The 7,874-nt window shown below is 42.1% G+C and overlaps 1 non-coding gene across 1 annotated transcript; it reads right to left on the bottom strand.

Annotated features, from left to right (window-relative positions):
• Positions 1 to 5,422: 5,422 nt before the first annotated feature.
• Positions 5,423 to 5,529, bottom strand: LOC126010554 (U6 spliceosomal RNA). Its single transcript, XR_007496577.1, has one exon. It is a non-coding gene; the product is annotated as a U6 spliceosomal RNA (small nuclear RNA).
• Between the last annotated feature and the right edge of the window lie 2,345 nt (positions 5,530 to 7,874).

Below are 7,874 nucleotides of genomic sequence, written 5' to 3'. Positions count from 1 at the left end.
CCCCACCCCCCCACCAATTGAAATGTACAAATCTATTAGCCACATGGAACAGGATGGCAGCCACCAACTAATGCATGCCTAAAGCAAGTGCTGTTATATTCTGGCTTAATTAAGCCTGAAGCCTATATATATATATCCCTCCCCCAAACACCATCTACTATGGAAGTGGGAAGCAAATGCTGGAAACAAAGAAGAAAAATCTCTGAACAGTATCTTAAAATTTTATCAGGGAGCACTGAGTTCTCCATAGAGAGCAAATGTCCCCCAGAAAGCTCTGCACCTAGACAGGGCTGTGCCTCTTTGCTGCTGCTTTCCTCACCCGAAACAGCACTGCCAGTCAGGCTTCCAGAGAGACAATGTGTGCACACGTTGGTGTGGAATTATATGCGTATAGGTGTGTGTGTGTGTGTGTGTGTGTGCGTGTGTGTGTGTGTGTGTGGTGTAGTGGTCAGTAATGATAACTCAGTAAGTAGGATTTTGCCTTGCACGAGGTCACACAAGTTTGATCCCTGGCATCCTCCAAGCCTACCAGGAATGATTTCTGAGTGCAGAGTCAAGAGACCTTGAGTAACACCAGATATCTCTCTCTCTCTCTCTCTCTCTCTCTCTCTCTCTCTCTCTCTCTCTCTCTCTCTCTCTCACACACACACACACACACACAGAAGAGCACAGGCAGGTCTCTTCCTCTTTGATCATCACCTGCACTAAAACAAATGGCAGGAAAGAGGGGTTCTTATTCACACACAACTGTAGCTCTTACACCTTACTTACAAAGAAGTAAGAGAAGCTAAGGAGACATGAGGACATGGACTACTACCCTGAGAGGATCAATGACAGATTACAGGACAGCAAGGACATGTAGGCTACCTGATTCCAGCCACAGACCACTTTTTTTTTTGTTTTTTTTTTTTGTTTTTTTTTTTTTGTTTTGTTTTGTTTTTTGTTTTTGGGCCACACCCGGTGACGCTCAGGGGTTACTCCTGGATATGCGCTCAGAAGTCGCTCCTGGCTTGGGGGACCATATGGGACACCGGGGGATCAAACCGCGGTCCGTCCTAGGCTAGCGCAGGCAAGGCAGGCACCTTACCTCTAGCGCCACAGCCCGGCCCCCCCCCCCTTTTTATATATATAAATATTTAAGCACCATGATTACAAGCATGATTGTAGCTGGGTTTCAGTCATAAAAAGAACACCCCCCCTTCACCAGTGCAACCTTCCCACCACCAAGGCCCTCTCTCATCCCCCACCCCTGCCTGTATCACGACAGGCATTCTACTTCTCTCATTCTTCAACATTGTCATGCTAGTTGTTAGTGTAATTATTTCCCTAACAGCGTTCACCACTCTTCGTGGTGAGGTTCAAATTGTGAGCCGGTTCTTCTGGCCCTTCCAGCCCTTAACTCTATTGTCTCTGGGCCTTACTACAGTAATGTCTTTAATTTTTCTTACAACCCATAGATGAGTGAGACTATTTTGTGTCTATCTCTCCCTCTGACTTATTTCAGTCAACATAATAGATCCATGTATAGGAAATTTTCATGTCTTCATCTCTCCTGATGGCTGCATAATATTCCATTGTGTATATGTACCAGAGTTTATTTAACCATTCATTTGTTGTTTCCAGAGTCTTGGTTGTTTCCAGAGTCTGGCTATTGTAAACAGCGCTGCAATAAAAATAGGTGTGAGGAAGAAATTTTTGTATTGTATTTTTGTGTTCCTAGGGTATATACCTAGGAGAGGAATAGCTGGATCAAATGGGAGCTCAGTTTCCAGTTTTTTGAGGAATATCCATATTGTTTTCCATAAAGGCTGTACTAGACAGCATTTCCACCAGCACTGAATAAGAGTTCCTTTCTCTTCACATCCCTGCCAGCACTGATTGTTCTTGTTCTTTGTGATGTGTGCCAGTCTCTGTGGTGTGAGATGGTACCTCATTGTAGTTTTGATTTGCATCTCCCTGATTAGTGATATAGAGCATTTTTTATGTGTCTTTTGGCCATTTGTATTTCTTCTTCATGGAAATGTCTGTTCATTTCTTCTCCCCATTTTTTCTTATTAAGTTCTGTCAGCACCTTGTATATTTTTTATATTAGTTCCTTGTGTAGTGGATATTGGGTGAATAGATTCTCCCATTCTTTGGATGGCTTTTGTATGTCAGGCACTATTTCCTTTGAGGTGCAGAAGTTTCTCAGTTTAATATAGTTCCATCTGTTTATCTTTGCTTCCACTTGTTTGGAGAATGCTGTTTCCTCCTTGAAGATGCCTTTGGTCTCAATGACATATAGTATTTTACCTATGTGTTTTTCTATATACCTTATGGTTTCAGGCCTGATATCATGGTCTTTAATCTGGATTTTATATTTGTGCATGGTGTTAGATGTGTGTCTGAGTTTACTTTTTGCAAGTGGCTAACCAGTTGTGCCAACACCACTTGTTGAAGAGGTTTTCCTTGCTCCATTTTGGATTTCTTGCCCCTTTATCAAAGATTAGTTGACTTATGTCTGGGGAACAGTCTCTGAGTACTCAAGCCTATTCCACTGATCTGAGATTCTATCTTTATTCCAGTACCATGCTGTTAGGTAACTATTGCTTTGTAGTACAGTTTAAAATTGGGGAAAGTAATGCCTCTCATATTCTCTTTCCCAAGTATTGCTTTAGTTGTCATGGGTGTTTATTGTTCCAAATGAATTTCAGAAGTGTTTAATCCACTTCTTTGAAAAATTTCATGGGAATCTTTAGAGGAATTACACTAAATCTGTACAATGCTTTGGGGAGTATTGCCATTTTAATTATGTTAATCTTGCCAATCCATGAGCAGGGTATATGTCTCCATTTCCTTGTGTCCTCTTTTATTTCTTGAAGCATTCTTTTGTAGTTTCCTTTGTATAGGTCCTTCACCTCATTAGTTAAGTTGGCCCTAAGATATTTGAGTTTGTAGGACACTAATGTGAATGGAATTGTTTTTTTTTTAATGTCCACTTCTTCTCTATTATTATTAGTGTATAAGAAGGCCATTGACTTTTGCGTGTTAATTTTGTAGCCTGCCACTTTGCTATATGAATCTATTGTTTCTAGAAGCTTTTTAGTAGAGTCTTTAGGGGTTTCTAAGTATATTATCATGTCATCTGAAAACAGTGAGAGCGTAGCTTCTTCCTTACCTATCTGGATGTCCTTGATACCTTTTTCTTCCCTAACCACTATGGCAAGTACTTCCAGTACTATGCTGAATAGGATTGGTGAGAGAGGGCAGCCTTGTCTTGTACCAGATTTTAGGGGAAAGGCTTTTAGTTTATCTCCATTGATAATAATACTTGCCATTGTCTTGTGGAAGATGATGGCCTTGACTATATTGAGAAAAGTTGCTTTCATTCACATCTTGTTGAGTTTTTTTTTTTTATCAAGAATGGGTGTTGGATGTTATCAAATGCTTTTTCTGCATCTATTGATATGATCATATGATTTTTTTGTTAATATGGTATATTATGTTGATTGATTTATGATGTTAAACCATCCTTGCATTTCTGGGATTAAACCTACTCGGTCATGGTGGATGACCTTCTTGACGATGCACTGAATTCTATTTGTCATAATTTTGTTGAGGATCTTTGCATCTGTGTTCATCAGAGATACTGGTCTGTAATTTTCTTAATTTTCTTTTTTAGAAGCATCTCTCTCTGGTTTTGGTATCAAGGTAATGTTAGCTTTATAGAAACTATTTTCAAGTGTTTCTGTTTCTTCAATTTTATGAAAGAGCCTTAAAAGGATTGGTAGAAGTTCCTCTTGAAAGGTTTGAAAGAATTCATTAGTGAACCCATCTGGGCCTGGGCTTTTGTTTTTGGGAAGACTTTTGATCACCATTTTAACTTTCTCAATATTTATGGGGATGTTTAGATATGCTACCTCATCCTTATTTAGCCATGGAAGGTTATAAGAGTCCAAGAATTTGTTCATTTCTGCCAGGTTCTCATGTTTTATGGCATAGAGTTTCTCAAAGTAGTCTCTGATTACTCTTTGAATCTCTGGATTATCTATAGTGATCTCCCCTTTTTCATTTCTAATTTGGTTTATCAAGTTTCTCTCAATTTCTTTGTGAGTTTTGACTGTGGTTTATCAATCTTGTTTATTTTTTCAAAGAACCAACTTTTGCTTTCATTGATCTTTCGGATTGTTTTCTGGATTTACACTTCATTGATTTCTGCTCTACGCTTTGTTATTTCCTTCTGTGTACCTATTTTTGGTTCCATTAGTTGATCATTTTCTACTTTTATAAGCTGTGTCATTAAGGTATTCATGTAGGCCCCTTCTTCCTTCCTGATGTGTGCTTGCAAAGCTATAAATTTTCCTCTCAGTACTGCTTTGGTAGCCACAGACCTCTTGACACCACAGTGCCCAAAACAGCATACATGATGAGTGTCAATAGCCATATTGCCATCTGAATAGAACAAGTGACATGGTTTACCAGTCAAGGGAGTGGCCTGCATATTGAAGAGGGACCTAGGACTTTGTACTTCAACTGTTAATAAATTCCCATCATCACAAGGACCCCTGGGATTTTTCCAACGAATCTTTTCTGCAGCACACCAGGGCCCACAAACTCAACAATAACATCATCTTTGCAGTCACAGCTCTCAAGACATTGATTCTGAGAAACTCCAGGACCTGAACTGAGTTATCCAAGTAATGACACACAGTGGAGGACTCATGAGACCGAGTGCAGGTCAGTGGGCTTGAGATAGCACCAGCCCACTTTTGCAAAACAACGAAAGGGAAGAGGGGATGGGGCATGGTATGGAGTTAGAGTGTGGGCCTTCAAAAGGCCAAAGAATGTTTAAGTTCTTTGACTTTGGGGATGATTTCTAAGGGGCTCATTAACATCAGACAGAGAAGGCCAAACAAGAGGGGAGAAACAGGACTCGCCACATTTTCATGCTGTTCAATAACTCCCTGCAGGGAAGGCCCTACAAAAGGTGAGAAAAATGACTGAGCATATTTTCCTTTTGCCTAATCAGCCTCAAAGGAGGCTCCATTTAGGCTTTGCCCCAGGCTGGTACCATGTTCCATGAGGACGGGGATGAGAAATGAATTGTAGACAACTTTGACCAGCGTCTTTTCTCCACCGCCATCCATTGCAGAAGTTTCTGTATATGGTGGTGACTTGAAACAGTTTCAGCGGAGCAGCCCTTCATGTCTTCATGAGATGGCCTCTGCAAATGTTCCGTTTCGTTCCTAAGCCCCTGAAAACATTTGTTGTATTTTGGCCAGAAAATTATGGGAAGGTTGGGAAGGTCTGTCAAAGCCCCTCATTCCCTGGCAGCCCGATTTGCCCTGCCTATGTGCAGAAGATCCCAGGAACACAGTAGAATTTAGGAGTGCTTTGCAGAAGGCTTATTGTGATCTAGCTTTTCTTTTTTCTTTTTTCTTTTTTAAATATGGAACGCTTCACGAATTTGCGTGTCATCCTTGCGCAAGGGCCATGCTAATCTTCTCTGTTTCGTTCCAATTTTAGTACATGTGCTGCCGAAGCGAGCACTAGCTTTTCTTTTTTAAATCATTTATTTAAACATTATTGCTTACATGGATGCTTATAATATAGTTGTTTTCTTCCACAGTTACAAAGTTGTTCATGATTGAGTTTTAGTCATACAATGTCCAATACCCTTCACCAGTGCACATTTCCTGCCACACGTGTCCCCAGTTTCTCTTTGGCCCTCCCCTCTGCCTTTCTCTCCCTTAGACACTGTGGTTTGCAATACAGCTACAGCAAGGGTAGCATGCCTATTACATTCTCCTTTCAGCACCCAATTCTTGTCCAGAGTGATCATTTCCAACCGTCATAGTCTTAGTGGTCCTTCCTCTGCCATCATTGCCCTCGCCTCTCTTTGTGGCAAGTTTATTTGGACTAAGTGACGGGCTTTGGAGATGTGTACCAAGAGCTGAACTGCCCCTGTGAGCTCAGCAGCGCCACTTCATGGCCATGTTCCAAGGCCCCACATCTTCATGATCCCAGGGCCCCCACCCAGTGAGTCAGCTCCTACATTCCAGCCCTTCCCCTGACATGCTCTCACAACCCCGATCTTCCTTTTAGCCTGAGTCTGTGGGTGAGAGACAGGACCAGTGGGGGTACTTCACCCGAATTCAAGCATCCTCCATCCTGCTTTCCTGGAGCCCCAGTGTGAACCCAATAAGCACAGCCACGATGCTCAGGAAGCTGAAGATCACACAGATGCGCTTCATTTGGTTCAGATCAGTGGGAAGACTTGAACCCCACTGCTGCTGCCAAACAACCCAAAGAGGAATGCTGGGGCATCAGATTGTGGGATGTAGTGGCCCCAGGATCTGGTAGCCCTGTTGTCCTGGGTAATTTCAGGGCAACCCTAACCTCTGCCTTGGCCAGTTTCTGTGGTTGGGATTGTTCTCCCCCATACAGCAGCCAAACCAGGGAGAGCTAAATTGTGGTTGGAGCGCTCTGTAAGGTATCCAGAGGTATCCACTTAAATGGATGGAGCTAAACTGTGGGCAGGCTACTGAGAGTTTCCACCAAAATGGGTGGGGTTTACTGGTGGGCAGAGCTACTGAGGGTTCCAGCCAAAGTGTGCCAAGTTAAATCAGGGCGGAGTTACTAAGGACGTCAAGGAGGGACAGACCCAATTATTATCACCCGGCAATTTTTGAAAGTCACTGAGTGTCTTAAGATCTTTCCAGTAAATGGAAATTTTCTGAGGATATACAGTTATGTGTTCGAGAATATAGCCCAGGTATTCATATGGTGGCATCATCTGGATGTTTTCTGTTGCTACTTGTAGTCCAGCTGATGGCAAATTTGTCATAACATCCTCATAGTGGCTTTAAAGTTCCCTCTCATTCAAACAGGCTATTAAAATATCCATGTAGTTTACATATGCATTAGGAAGTCCTGCACGAAACTAAATCAAAAAAATGCTGACACATAGTTGGTGAGTTCATCATTCCTGAAGGTAAACACATTGTCCACTGAAATCTGCGCATAGGTGTCTAATGGTTAAAAGAAGGAATGGAGAGTGCAAATCTTTACAGTCATCTGGATGAGTGGGGATATTATGGAAATAGCCCTTGATGTCAATCGCTACCCTGTGCCAATTTCTAAGAGTCATTACAGGAAAAAGAAAAGCCAGGTTGGAGGGTCCCCATCGGAATCATTGTGGCATTGACATTACAAACGTCAATCAATAGTCGCCATTTGCCTGATTTTTTTTAATAGAACAAAGACAGAAAAATCCATTCAGAAAATGTTTCTATGTGTCCCAATTTTAACTGTTCCTCTACTAAATTTGTAAGTGTCCTTAGTTTTATTTTATTGAGGAGCCACGGACTTGTCCACACAGGGTGATTATATTTCCACTGAATATGGAGTGGTGGTGGGCACTATAACTCAGTGACCCAGATTAGAAAATGCATGTGCTTTGAATTCTGAGCTAGAGAAGTGGCAGAGTCCGTCCTGGGTCCGCTGCATGCAAGGCAAATGTCCTACCAATGTGCTATCTCTCTGGCCCCACCCCTCAATACTTTTAAGTCCCTGTCCCAGTGCCAAAAATATAAGCACTGGCCTGGCCCGAACTACAGGAGTTGACGTTTGTGGGAAAGGGGTGGTGCAGTGGCCCGACTCAGGCCAGGAGCTGGTTCCAATGGGAAAAAAAGAACATGGTCTTAGAGAAGGAGAGCTTGGAGGCTGATAAGACTGTTTTCCCAAGGTTGGTTGTTTAGGGATCTTGGGAGAATTTTATTTTCTCCACCCCAGGGGCTGCTAGAGACATGCCTTGTTCACAGTGATAAATGCAGATACCTTAAAATCAGTCCCAAACATGGGAACTAATTCATTCTATCCATGGGGCTCACTCT

Source organism: Suncus etruscus, chromosome 5, assembly GCF_024139225.1.
Source record: "Suncus etruscus isolate mSunEtr1 chromosome 5, mSunEtr1.pri.cur, whole genome shotgun sequence".
NCBI classification, from domain to species: Eukaryota; Metazoa; Chordata; class Mammalia; order Eulipotyphla; family Soricidae; genus Suncus; species Suncus etruscus.
This window is presented reverse-complemented; position numbering and strand designations above follow the sequence as displayed.